The sequence below is a fragment of the Leptonychotes weddellii genome, chromosome 3, assembly GCF_054177405.1.
Source record: "Leptonychotes weddellii isolate Sample4059 chromosome 3, ASM5417740v2, whole genome shotgun sequence".
Taxonomy (NCBI): Eukaryota; Metazoa; Chordata; class Mammalia; order Carnivora; family Phocidae; genus Leptonychotes; species Leptonychotes weddellii.
The window spans coordinates 54,269,245-54,281,757 of NC_138371.1; the positions used below are offsets into that span (position 1 = coordinate 54,269,245).

At 40.0% G+C, this 12,513-nt stretch overlaps 1 protein-coding gene across 11 annotated transcripts in view; it reads right to left on the reverse strand.

The window, feature by feature from the left end:
- Positions 1-12,513, reverse strand: part of RAPGEF4 (Rap guanine nucleotide exchange factor 4) — a 284,964-nt gene that overhangs the window by 160,296 nt on the left and 112,155 nt on the right. The gene's annotated exons all lie outside the window — the stretch shown is intronic.

Sequence of the window (12,513 nt, forward strand, 5' to 3'; positions counted from 1 at the left end):
ACCAACAGTGTAAGAGGGTTCCCCTTTCTCCACAACCTCTCCAACATTTGTTGTTTCTTTCCCTGTCCATTTTGGCCATTCTAACTGGTGTAAGGCGGTATCTCAGTGTGGTTTTGATTTGGATTTCCCTGATTCAGCCATATATTTTTAAAAAAGAATGATAAATCTTGCACATGTATGCCTCTGAAGAGTTTTATTAACAGGGGCTAGAAGTACTGTTCAAAATCACTAGCAACTGACAAATGTATTTGGTAGAAACAATAAAGTTGAAACAATTTGATTATCTACAATTTAAAGAGAAATAGTTGACTCCAGGAGAGAAGGACAAAAATGTGGAAACTGAGATACAATTTAGAGACTAAATACAGGTATTTTAATTACCCGGTTTTCTTAGAAATTGAATTTTAGATTTATTTTTAGTTCTGTTGTCTTGCAATGTCACGTGCAAGGCTGGTGGTGTACCACAAGAAGGACCCGGCACCAGAAGGCCTATCCTGAGCTCTGCTACTTCCCGCTGTGTGGCTCAAACAGGTTGGTTAACTTCCCTAAGTCTCACTTTCTTTATTCATAAAGCCGTAAATAGGACAGTAACCAACTGCCACCCAGCACTGCTGGGAGGATTAAACAACCATGGAAGAGTAAATGGGAAAGTGTGTGGAATATAGTAACTTCCCAATGAATGTTTTTTTGGATCTGAAGGACTTACCCTGGTTTTAATATATATTTGCCTTGGATGGTCATTCGCTTATCTCAATAAAGCTATCATCTCCAAATATTGTTGCAACTCTCCTTTAGAATTTCCTTTGGTGCCAAAAGCAATTGGTTTCCTCCTTTTGTCAAAATGTATAATATCCCTTCAAATGAGGTCTAGGAAATGGGGACCTTATTTCTATTTTACAAGCGAAAGCCCAGGCACAGAAGAGTTAAGTGATTTACTCAAGGATATAAAATGGGTCAGAAGCTGACATAAATCATCTAGATTTTGTGCCTTGCCCTCCACTACACTCCATCTAACCCTGAACTCTGCGAGGCATTTCTCCAAGTTCTTAAAAAGAAATTTCCAATGACTGCCACATTTCACTTGAGTCAGCTCTCTCACTGGTAGACAGCATGCCAATACTCATCAAAACAGTCTGCCAAGAGCCTTGACACCTCAAAAATCAGGACAAGTGGAAGGCAAGTGAATTCACAAGTTTCCCTTTTGAGCAACATTCCGAATCCATTCTGAAGTCACCCAAATATGAAAAGTCTTATTCGTGTCTCTCATTCCTGCAAATTAGCAGGGTTTCAGATACGATCACCTAGTTTGATAATGATGGAGCTGTATAGGGAGAAGTAACTGCCTCTTTTCCCCCCGCCCCCAAGAAAATATATATGACTTTCTGTGAATTAAAAGCAGTGGGCCACTGGCCAAGCCACATTTAAGTAAATTATCTGAACCCTGAGGTAAGCAAGTGGTGTTTATTTTCTCTAATAGACATAAATATACAAGTTTTATACCAAATTTTTAAACTGACCTAATAGTGCTATGGCTCTTTAAAAACATTTCAAAGGTTTGGATCAAAACCTAAATATTCCCAAGCTGCTCATCCAAATAGCATAATCCTTAGTATACAGTTAGATAGCTTTCCATAGGATTTTTATAAACTTAAATCTCAACTTATAGATAGGCTAAAATCATAAAGTCATTTTAGATTAAGAAACAGGCATAAAGATAAATAACCTCACCTGGCTATATCCATGCATATAGAAGCAGATTGCTGGTGATATTCCTGGTCATTCTAAAACATTCCACAGCAACTGAAATGAGCCACTGCCATCTAGAATTAATTATATGGGTTTCAGAACTTTGTTACTGAAGCCACAGCCCCATCTTAGGGCTCATCTGCAAGGTTGTGGCCTCTCAAAAACAGGAATAGGAAAACAAATCCTGACATAAACCGATACAGACCACAGCTGCTTAAGGGGGATAAAAAGCTTAAAGATTGAGCTGGCATTTTTTTCTCTCTCCCGTGAAGCTTTAAAGTCTCCACAAGTTTAATTGGACCCCCATTTCAAAACAGACAAGTTGGACAGCTTCTCAAAACTGGGAATTGGCTTGGTAACATGTGTACAAGAAACATTAGATATAGATGCATAAGCTACATACATTTGTAATACAGCGTAGTGTACAGGGCCATGATGTAAAATGCATTCCCACTATGGGTTGCCATTCTCCGGAATACCATAAAAAAAGGCTTAAAAAGCAGTGCAGCGGTTACTAATTGGGTAAGCTGTAGGCAAAAGCAGCAGAGATGGCACGGTGAGGCTAGGAAGGAGGAGGGGACTCTGGGCTGCTGCTGCATCCACGGTACCAGAGCTGCCGGGATGGCTCCTAGTTTGAGCTGAACATGCGCTGGGAGAGAGGAGCTCACCTCCAGGGCGTCCCCAGTGATGAAGCACCTATGATTTCCATCGCACTGTCACCATGAAGGGTGCCAGAAATGGTACGTGCGGCTCATAGGAAAAGACATTTTTGTGCATTCTTTTCATATTTCACATTGTCTGAGCTCAGGCGTCCAGACTTCAATTTAGACATTGGACACAATCCCTGCCCTCTGGATGTCTATATCAGACTGAACAGATAAACAAAGGAATCCCCATTCAGTAGCAGAAATATAATGATATTAGGCTGAATAGGTGAAACTGTCATTTTTGTAGGCCCAAGGTTGTTGAATATCTGGGATTTTGTATGGTTCAACTTAATAAAAATCACCAAATGCGGTGAGGGGCCAAATGGCCTAGCAATTGGGCTGACAACCTGAAGATTGAGTCAGGTTCTTTTGAACACACTCCCTAGCCCTGCATACTCTACACAGCAACCTGGGTGAAGATATCCAGGTATCAGAAACCAATTTTCTGTGATTTTTGATGCACAAAATCTTGCATTAACTCTATTCCAGATGTTGCACTTCCTTTATTTCCTCCTACTTTCCTCAAAATATATAGGTATAGAATTACCGACAGGGAAAGAACTTTTAACAAAAAGATTTTTAATATTTTCATTGGAAAGGCTCAAAATAGTACATATTCGTTGTTTGCTTTTTAACTTGTTGCTATTTAACAAGAACATAATACATAAGAATTTATCAAGGCCTCAGGCTTTGCTTTTGTTTTTTTTCCATAGTAAACTGTCTATTTGAATAGAATCTAAAGTTTTTGAAGAGTTTTCTTGTGTTATCTTATTTGCCCCCTAAAAATCCCATGAGGTGAGGATTAGTATTCATGTTTTAAAGAAAAGGAAATGAATCATTCTAGAGATTCACTTAGAGGAGAAGAAAGCCAGTTTTGTAACCCCACCTTTGGCATCCGATTTAGATTTTAGTTAGCTTCAGATTCTGTACCACAAACACTTTCTAAGCACCTACAAGATGCCAGGCCCTTGACTGGGTGTTTTTCTTTGTGTTACTTTTCATCTTTTGGCAAACACTTTGCAGGAAGTCAAGCCTTTCTAGAGTGTGCAAAAACTTAGGAGTCATGGCATTTAGTTGGGTCAAAAGTAGATGCCTCTGCTTCTAGAAAAAATTATCTGAAGAGCTCTACTTCTTCATGTAGGTTACTTTCAGCTCTTTCAAGTGTTGTTCATATTAAAGACTGAGTTGTGAAGATGAGACCTGGGTTGTGTCACTTAAATGTCCTTGTATAGCCTCAAGTTGAAGAGGCATTCCTGGGATTTTATAAACAAAGGACCCCAAACCTCATGTGACTTAGACAAAGAAAATTTTCCTTTTCCACATGAGCTATGGACAATAAAAAGTGAGGCTACTGAGCTCTTGTGCTAATAAAAGTGCCTTTTGAAGAGGCTTTCTTGGGTGAACATTTTACCATCATCATAAATCTTCTTGCTCACTGCTTTAAAGATTGTGCCTAGAATAATGCCCAATACACAATAGGAGTCAATGCATGAGTGGAAACAAGCACATGAATAACCAAAAGGGCATGGGGTAAAGTGTCAATCCCTCTAAGCCAGCTCCTCCAAGACTGAGGAACATCTCAGAGAACAAATATTCTTCTATAACTACTCCCTGCAAGAAATTAGTTGGCTAAAACTATTAGCTGGGGACTGCAGTGTTTGTTATGTCTCAAAAGTGACAAAATAAATAAAAAATCTTAGTTTGATGCTGTGAACTCTAGTTGATCGGGGCAGTGTAAGGTCACCTCTGTCTTATTCCAACTTAGGACCAGCTCTCAACTGTTGTATGGAGTTGTCAGAATGGTTCTCCAGCCACCTGCCCTCCGATTTCTGAACAAACATCAGAAACTCCCATGGAAGATCAGTTAGTTCTCATGGCAAAATGACATACGTGAAGGATTATAGCATTGTACAGGTCTCTGGAGGAATTACCATCCTTACCAGAGGCCTAGGATGGCCTGAATACTACAGAACTCATTCTGCAACCTTGCTAAATTTTGCTGGAAACAGTAAGTGGTGGAGATGAGTTCCTTGTCTTTGCAGCTCTGTGTGCAGAGTGAGCTGAGGATGCCGACAGACCTGCCCTGACACTAGTATTTTCAGAAGACCACATCCACGGACCTCTCCTTCTGCAGTGCTCCAAATGTCACTTCATAGAAACTTATATTTGTTCCAATGCTGAATTTTAGAATTTAGTTTATTTCATTTATTTATTTTTTAAGAGTTTGAAGCCCTTCCTACATTCTCTTTTTAGGTTAGGAAAAACTATAGAACTCTCAGTTCTTAGTTATGGTGAAGCTTAGTTATTATGAAGCTGAACTATAATTCTGTCCTCTATATTAACAGGGAGGGTCAGCTTCAGACAAATAGCTGCCTGCAATGTCTGGATCTCTGTGCGAGAGGCATACCTTTAAAGAAGGTATGAGCACAATGATCTGGAGAGAATTATACACATGGCTCTTCCCCCCGTCCCCCGAGGTTCCTCTGCTCTGCCTGCAACCCTACATTTTTCCTTCTGTTGTTTGTTTTGTTTTGTATTTTTAAAGATTTATTTATTTATTTTAGAGAGAGATGGGGTGGAGGGGTTAGGCAGAGGGAGAGAATCGTCAAGCAGACTCCCCGCTGAGTGCAGAGCTCGATGTGGGGCTCTATAGGGGGCTCGATCTCACCACCCATGAGATCACGACCTGATCTGAAACCAAGAGTTGGAGGCTTACAGACTGAGTCACCCAGGCGCCCCTCCACATCACTCTTTTTAAAACTTAGAATGAAAAAGTAGAGATGGTCTGTGTTATGTAAGAGCATGTTATTATGCAGTCTGCTCTAATTCCACAAAATGAAATACAGGACTCATATTTTCCAGAAGCACTGGGATGTCAAAACAAATTTAGAGTTCTGTGAGGATTGCAAATGAACCTTGAAGCAAAGGTCTTTCTTTCAGTTAAGCATTATCATTAAGGATATGAGTTGTGTGAATAATATTGATCAAAAAACATTTAATTCATGCTTTTATTATTTCAGATATTGATTACTGGGATGCCCGTTTTGTTAGGTGGTCCAATAATCTGTTCATTTGATTCCAATCTGTTCAAATTGCAATCGCATGCCTGGATGATAAGAGCTCAACAACTGAAGCATGTCCCACCTTCTCCAGTTTCTCAGTCATTGATTAACAGTTAAAATTTGGGTTAACTTAGGTATGACACGATGTGAATTTATGAAAGGCATTCCACTTCCTTTATATTCTTCAATAAAATAGCTTTAAATGTTAAATAAGCAGTGTACAAATTTATTTTTCTGTCCTAAGTCACTAGACTTCTTCCATGTCCCATGAAACCTTTCCAAAATGTAGTTGAAGCTCAAAGGTTCAAAACAGTTTCTTAACCATTTACCCCCTGGCCTTTATAGATTGGCCTGGATGAACATTAGTCTGTGCCCATGTGATCAGGGTGAAGCTGGGCTAGGCCAGTCGATTTAGTCCTCTCTTTCACCATAATTTATTATAAAGACCCAACACGTAGCCATGTCCTCACTTGTAAATCCACTTTACTCATAAAGTGCTGAAAATTAGAATCATCCACTCATTTCTGGTTATAAAGTGATATTGGTACAATTTCAGATGATGAGGAAACTGTTTAGATAAGCAAAAGGATACTTTCATGGACCTTCATGTTTAGGCTCAAAAGCCTTTTCTCTTGGATGACGCTTCAGACCATAAGTAAAACCAACTCATTTACCTTCTTTCCAGTGTAGGTTAAAATATTAAAGAGTTTGTGTCTCATTGCTCCTCTGACATTCTGCCCTGCTGACCTCCTACATTGTTTCAGGATCACTCAATTACCTCATGGACACAAAAAGACCTGAAGGAAACAAAGACACCAACTGAGTGTCTACCTAGACTTTTTTTTTTAATCCAAAGTACAGAAAGTCTAAGCACTTTTTATTTTAATAACCAATCTTGGGACAAAAAAGGTTTTTGAGTTCCAAAACTTTGGTTTAATAAAAGGGACAAATTCCATCAAGTTTATCTATAAATAATAGAGTAAGAAAGCATGTAAGAAGATTTCAGAGTTAGTGTTTCAGCCCCCAAAGGAGATCAATGTAACAGAAAAAATAATGGTGGTGGGGTGTCTTTGAGGGATGAGTTTTGGGAGAGAAGAGTCATTTAGCAAATTATTGCCTACCTCCTGAATGCCCCATTCTGGGGTCAAATCCCTAGTCTGGAGGAGATCTCCAAGCAGAAATATGTATCTTGCTTCCTGAGGTGAGGGTGGGTGTCACCCAAGCACAGAAGTCAATAGCATGTAAATATTAACAGAAGGCATGGGAATGAATGGAACTCCCATCCTATTCCTCCCAAAGTCAGAAAAGTACAGTGCCCCTGAATATCATCTATATTTTAATAGTATGTAAAGAAAGAAACCCACAGAGACCAAGACATAGGACAGCACAAAGAAGTTACAGGAAAACTATATTTCAGAGAAGATGGTGATCTACAGTGTCAAATGCTGTAGAAAGATTAAGGACTGAGAATCCTCTTCACATTCAGAACAAATAGGCAGTGAATGCCTTTAGCTAGAGGGGCTTCCATGAAGTGGCTGGGGTAGAATTTAAATCATAGTGGATTGAGGACTGTTTGGGAAGGAAGGACCCAACAAATGCAGACAAACTCTTTGAGAAGTTTAGCTATAAAAGGGGAGAAAAAGTTAGGAGAGGAGATGAAAAAGTATGTTGGGAAGATGAAGGTTTTGTTGTGTCTTATTTTTTTTAAGATTGGAGCAGCTAGCATCCCTGGACACTCTGATGAGAAGGATCTACTAGAGATGAAAAGGTGAAGGATACAGGAAATAGAGCGAAGTGTGCATAAAGCAAGCACCCCAAAAATATGGAGGTGAATGAGATGCAGAACACAGGTGGAGAAATCAGAAGAGGGAAAACCTCTTCTATTTCAACCTGGGGAAAGTTGGAATGCATGAACACAAATGGACAATTTAAAAATATGTGTGTATTAAGTCACCAATATTCGCAATGCTTTGCTCTCACTCAGAAAAAGGATAATTTGCTTGCTGAACTATCTAGGACTTGTGCTGACTGAGGTTAAGGGTGGGAGGAAAATGGCAGACACCAAGATAGTCTAGTTTGTTCTACCTATGAAGGAATGAGATCAGACAGACAGGAGTAAGATAAGGTGAATTAATGTGGGGGCAGGGGAGGAGGCAGAGAAGGAGGACAGAAAAAGAGGATATATATCTTTCTCGGCTTATGATGGGGTTACATCTTAATAAACCCACTGAAAGTTGAAAATATTGTAAGTCAAAAATGCATTTAACACACCTAATCTACCGAACATCATAGCTTAGCTTAGCCTACCTTAAATGTGCTCAGAACACTTACATTAGCTTACAGTTGGGCAAAATCATCTACCACAAAGCCTATCTTGCAATAAAGTGTTGAACATCTCATATAATTTATTGACTACTGCACTGAAAGTGAAACACAGAATGCCTGTAAGTGTTTTGATTATTTCCCTTGTGATCACATGGCAACTGGGAGCCCAGCGTCACAAGAGAATGTGGTACCACATATCCCTAGCCTGGGAAACAATCAAAATTCACAATTCAAAGTTTGGTTTCTACTGAATGCATATTGCTTTCACATCATTGTAAAGTCACAGAATCATTAAGTCAAACCACCTTAAGTCAGGGATCATCTATAAACTGATAGCTGCCATGAGGAGCCAGACTTCAGAGAGAAAGATGTATAAAAACAGTTTTTAGGAAATCTGGTTATATGTTCTGGGATTAGTTCCCCTTTGGTCTCGGTTGACTCTTCAACAAACTTTCAGTAAAGATCTCCATTGTCTTCCAAGGCTTTCTGGAGTCAGATTTGACTTTCACCATGCTGAACAGTCTTCAAGTCAATTGGTTTCATTTGGGTTATGCAGGTAATTGATCTGGTGGCAGGAAGTTAAAATCCTGCATGCTGAGATGTGAGGCTATTTACTGAGGTGGTTTGGTCAAAGACTGGAGAAAAGTTGAAAAGTCTTCAAACAGGTGTCGGAGAGAATGTCAGTAATATATTAGGAAAACATATAAGGATCACTGAGCTATACTGAGGGATCCAATTGAGATTGGAGGTCATAAATGTATCACAGCATCAATCTGGACAGTGGTATGATTTTCTCAAGCAGTGCTTGGCAGTCTGGTAGGCAGGAGAAAGCACACAACTGCATTGATTAAGGAATGGTATTTATTTGGTCTGGTAGGCACCAAGGGCTGGCACAGATCTGTTTTGTTCATTTCTAAGTACCTAAACTACAATGCCTGACAAATAGGAATCACTCAATACATCTCTATTGAATGGATGAATGGGAGAACTGAAAATATTGCTAAGAAGGTGGTTGAAACGAAGTCCATGGTATCCACACTGAATAGGGAAGGCACTGACAACAAGAGGTGGTTAAAAGAGGAAGCTTAAGGGGACCAAAGGTTCCTATCCTCAGGTCTACCAGTCACACGAGTGGCATCACCTACTCAAAAAGAACTTCTCTGAGTCTTAAGCACCCCCTGGTGGCTGATCCAGCAAGCTATTAGGCCCAATGGTCTCTCTTATTTTTTACTCCTTAAGAGCGACAACCGCATTCTCACACACTCTTCTCAATGTCAGAACTCCCTTAATTTCCCTTCATGCAATATCATTCTCACCCATTCTTCAAACCTGCTCTTTCTCCTCTTTCTTTTAACTTTTGTCCCATCTACCTTAGGTACATCCTTCTTTCCTTCCCCTCTTTTTATTTCATCCTCATTCCCCTTCTTTTTTCAATGGGTGAAAACAATCCTGATCGTGGCAGGTATTATTAAAGGCAAAATTCATGAAACCAGGACAAGAAAATCCCTACATTTCAAAATTGAAGAAATCAAAGTCTCTTAAAGCCAGTGAAAGTGGACATAAGTTTTAAAATAGCCACATCCCAGGTGCCTGGGTGGCTCAGTTGGGTAAGTGACTGCCTTCGGCTCAGGTCATGATCCCAGGGTCCTGAGATCGAGCCCCGCATCAGGCTCCCTGCTCTGCAGGGAGTCTGCTTCTCCCTCTGACCCTATCCCCTCTTGTGCTCTCTCTTTCTCACTCTCTCTCTCAAATAAATAAAATTTAAAAAAAAATAGCCACATCCCATACCATCTTGTAATTAAGATGCACTTCTCCAATTACTGGCATTCAAAACATTTTCCATTCTTATGGTATTGCTTGTGTTTTAATTATTAACATAAAGTCTTTTTGCTATCAATTTTTTATTGCAAATGTACAGGACTTCTACTACAGGATGAGTTGTGTAGACTTTTGAAAAGTAACCCAAAGATGTTTACAACATTGTTCCGATAAAGGATTTGCAAATGAGCATTTGGACCCCAACCTATTTGCCAGTCCACAACAATTGGTTTGGCGTAGTTTTGATTCCTGCTTGAATTTCCTGAAAAATCACAATAAATTATTTAAGAAATAACAGTTGTCATACTTCCTGACACTTTCTGACAAGTCATAATGAACGGTTAAGTTCTGAAAGGTCAACCAGCTATCTTTTGGCTTCCATCTCCTCTTTAGAACCAAGCTATTTTGAGAATTTCCATTCCTCATGCTCTTTTTCTTCCCAACCCTGACACTATTTGTATCCTCTCGGTGGCATTTTTTTTAACTCAGGAAAACTTAAATAAGTTCCAAGATTGCAGAAGATCCTTATTATTTGATGATTGTGGGTCTTGTCTGGGAAAAACTCCAAACATAGATTTGCCATTTTAAGCAATTCTTTTGAATTCTCACTCTATTGTCAGCAATAGTCCTATATTATTGGTTTATTATTGATTTTTTTCTTTCCCTTTACATAAGTTAACTAGGCACTCCAATTTCCTCTTCTCTCTTCTTATGTTTTCTTGGTTTATAAGTCCCTGAAGAACCGTATTGTTTCAGCTTTTTGGGTTTGGAGAACAAACAAATACCACACACACACACACACACACACAAGCACACATGCACACGCACACACACCCAACCTTGCCATTATCACAAACCCATAATCTTTTCCCTCAGCACCATGGTTATTTCCACCCTACTTTAATATAATCAGCTTCCCTTTAAAACATATTTCAGATTCATCCTTTTTCTCGGTGTTTCCACTGGCACCATCCTGCCTCAGGTCATATTCTCATCAAAGGTTCTGTTACAGACTCCTAGCCAGCTTTCCTGCTGCCCTCCTCATTCTCTCCCCATGCCCACCTCCACATCCAGCAGGCACTCAGTCCATACGGTAACTTGTCCTGCTTATACCCTGTGAAGGAGGAGAGCAGGGCCTCTGCACTAGGCACCTCTCCTCCTCACAGTCCTGCATGATGAGTGTTACTTTCTTCATTTCACATATGAGGAAACAGACGCTCCCAGAGGTTAAGTATTTTTTCCCAAATCACCTATCTTGTAAGTGCTCAAGTCACTAGCTCTCAAATCTGAAGAGAGGAGAGTCATCTTGGTTGGAGCAGGAAAATAAAGCATTTGCATGGCAAAGATTTGATATTTAATCTCTTCAAAGTCAAGGAAGTAGACAGACTTGCAATTATTACCATATCAAGGCAATGGTTTTCAAGAAATGGGCTTTATACAAGAGAAGTATAATCCACTAGTCTGCTCTCAAAGAGTTTATAATCTACTTGGTTAGAGTATGTATCTAGAACACGCTAGATACATAGCATGTGCTAAATAAATACTTGCTCAAGCGAGGACCAAGAAATGGAAGGAGAGTCCTTGCTACTCTTATTTTGGCTTGCCACTAATCTCATTGTTTAGTCACTGGATGCTTCTTAATATAAAATGCTCTCTATGACACTTCCTCTTGACCCGGTCCCAAGGAATATCAGAACAATACAATGTTAGGAAAAAAGGCGTTGAGATTACTGGGCTGCCTTCCAACCCACAGGCCTATTTATTTTTTCCTAACTACATGATAATTATTGCTGGATATTATTATGGGATTTTTCCATATGTCCTTTAGTTAGGGCAGTGATGACCAATTGCAGCCTTTTAATGTACTCTGGTCTTCTGCCAGTTTACCTCATTCCACCACTTCTCCTTTGCTTTTTGTTTTTACGACCATTCAAACTTCCCATTCCCTAATCCGTACCTCATTTGGCCACTGCTGCTGTTGACTACATACCTTGACAAAGACTCCTTGGAAAGGGTCTTTTTTGCTCGTGGCAGGCTCATCTGAAACGAGCTCTTGCTATGTTCATCATTTTGGCAAACAAGGACAAGTTCAAGGAAATTGGAGGCCAAACTTGACAGAGCACTGGGTGCAGCTGCTGGCCCAGCTGTGCAAAGATTCTCAACTGGTCCATTACCTCCAAAACTCAACTATTCAGCACAGCCTTCCCTAGTCCAGCACTCCTGTCGGTCTAATATATTTGGCAACAGCCATTATTTCAGAAATGAATGCTCATGTGTATTTATAGCAAATCGCATGCCTGCTCTATCAACAATTAAAGAGATTAGGATTCAGCAGACATATTCCTCTAATTAGGACAAGATGGAAGATATAATATATAGAATGCTGCAGTTTGGTCAAGGTTTATTCTTTCCTAACAAGACTGCCATGCTGCTTTTCATCAGTCACACATCCATTCTCTCTAGGGCCACCCTGCCTTCACTTCCTGTGTCTGTCCCATGGAATTTTCAGTCAGGGGATTCTGTTTGCCACTAACACTTCCAGTTTCCCCTACCTCCCCTCCTCAAACCACACTTTAGGCTCAGTGGACTGTTTTAAGGCTTGTTTTGAATAACATGCGGACAGCACCATGTGGCCACTAATTTCATTCAGTTACGCCCTTCCCCTGGAGCCTGGGAGTATGTTATATGCTCACACTTACGTAGTCTTTCCTCTGAACAAAAGCCTGAACTCAGTGTCTGGGCCATAAATTCCATCTTGCTTCACTCTTGCCCATGCATTATTTAAGCCATCTTCCCGGGGAGCCGGCATGAGAATTTCCCTCAGAGTAACAATCAGCAGGCGCTTTACGCCTTGT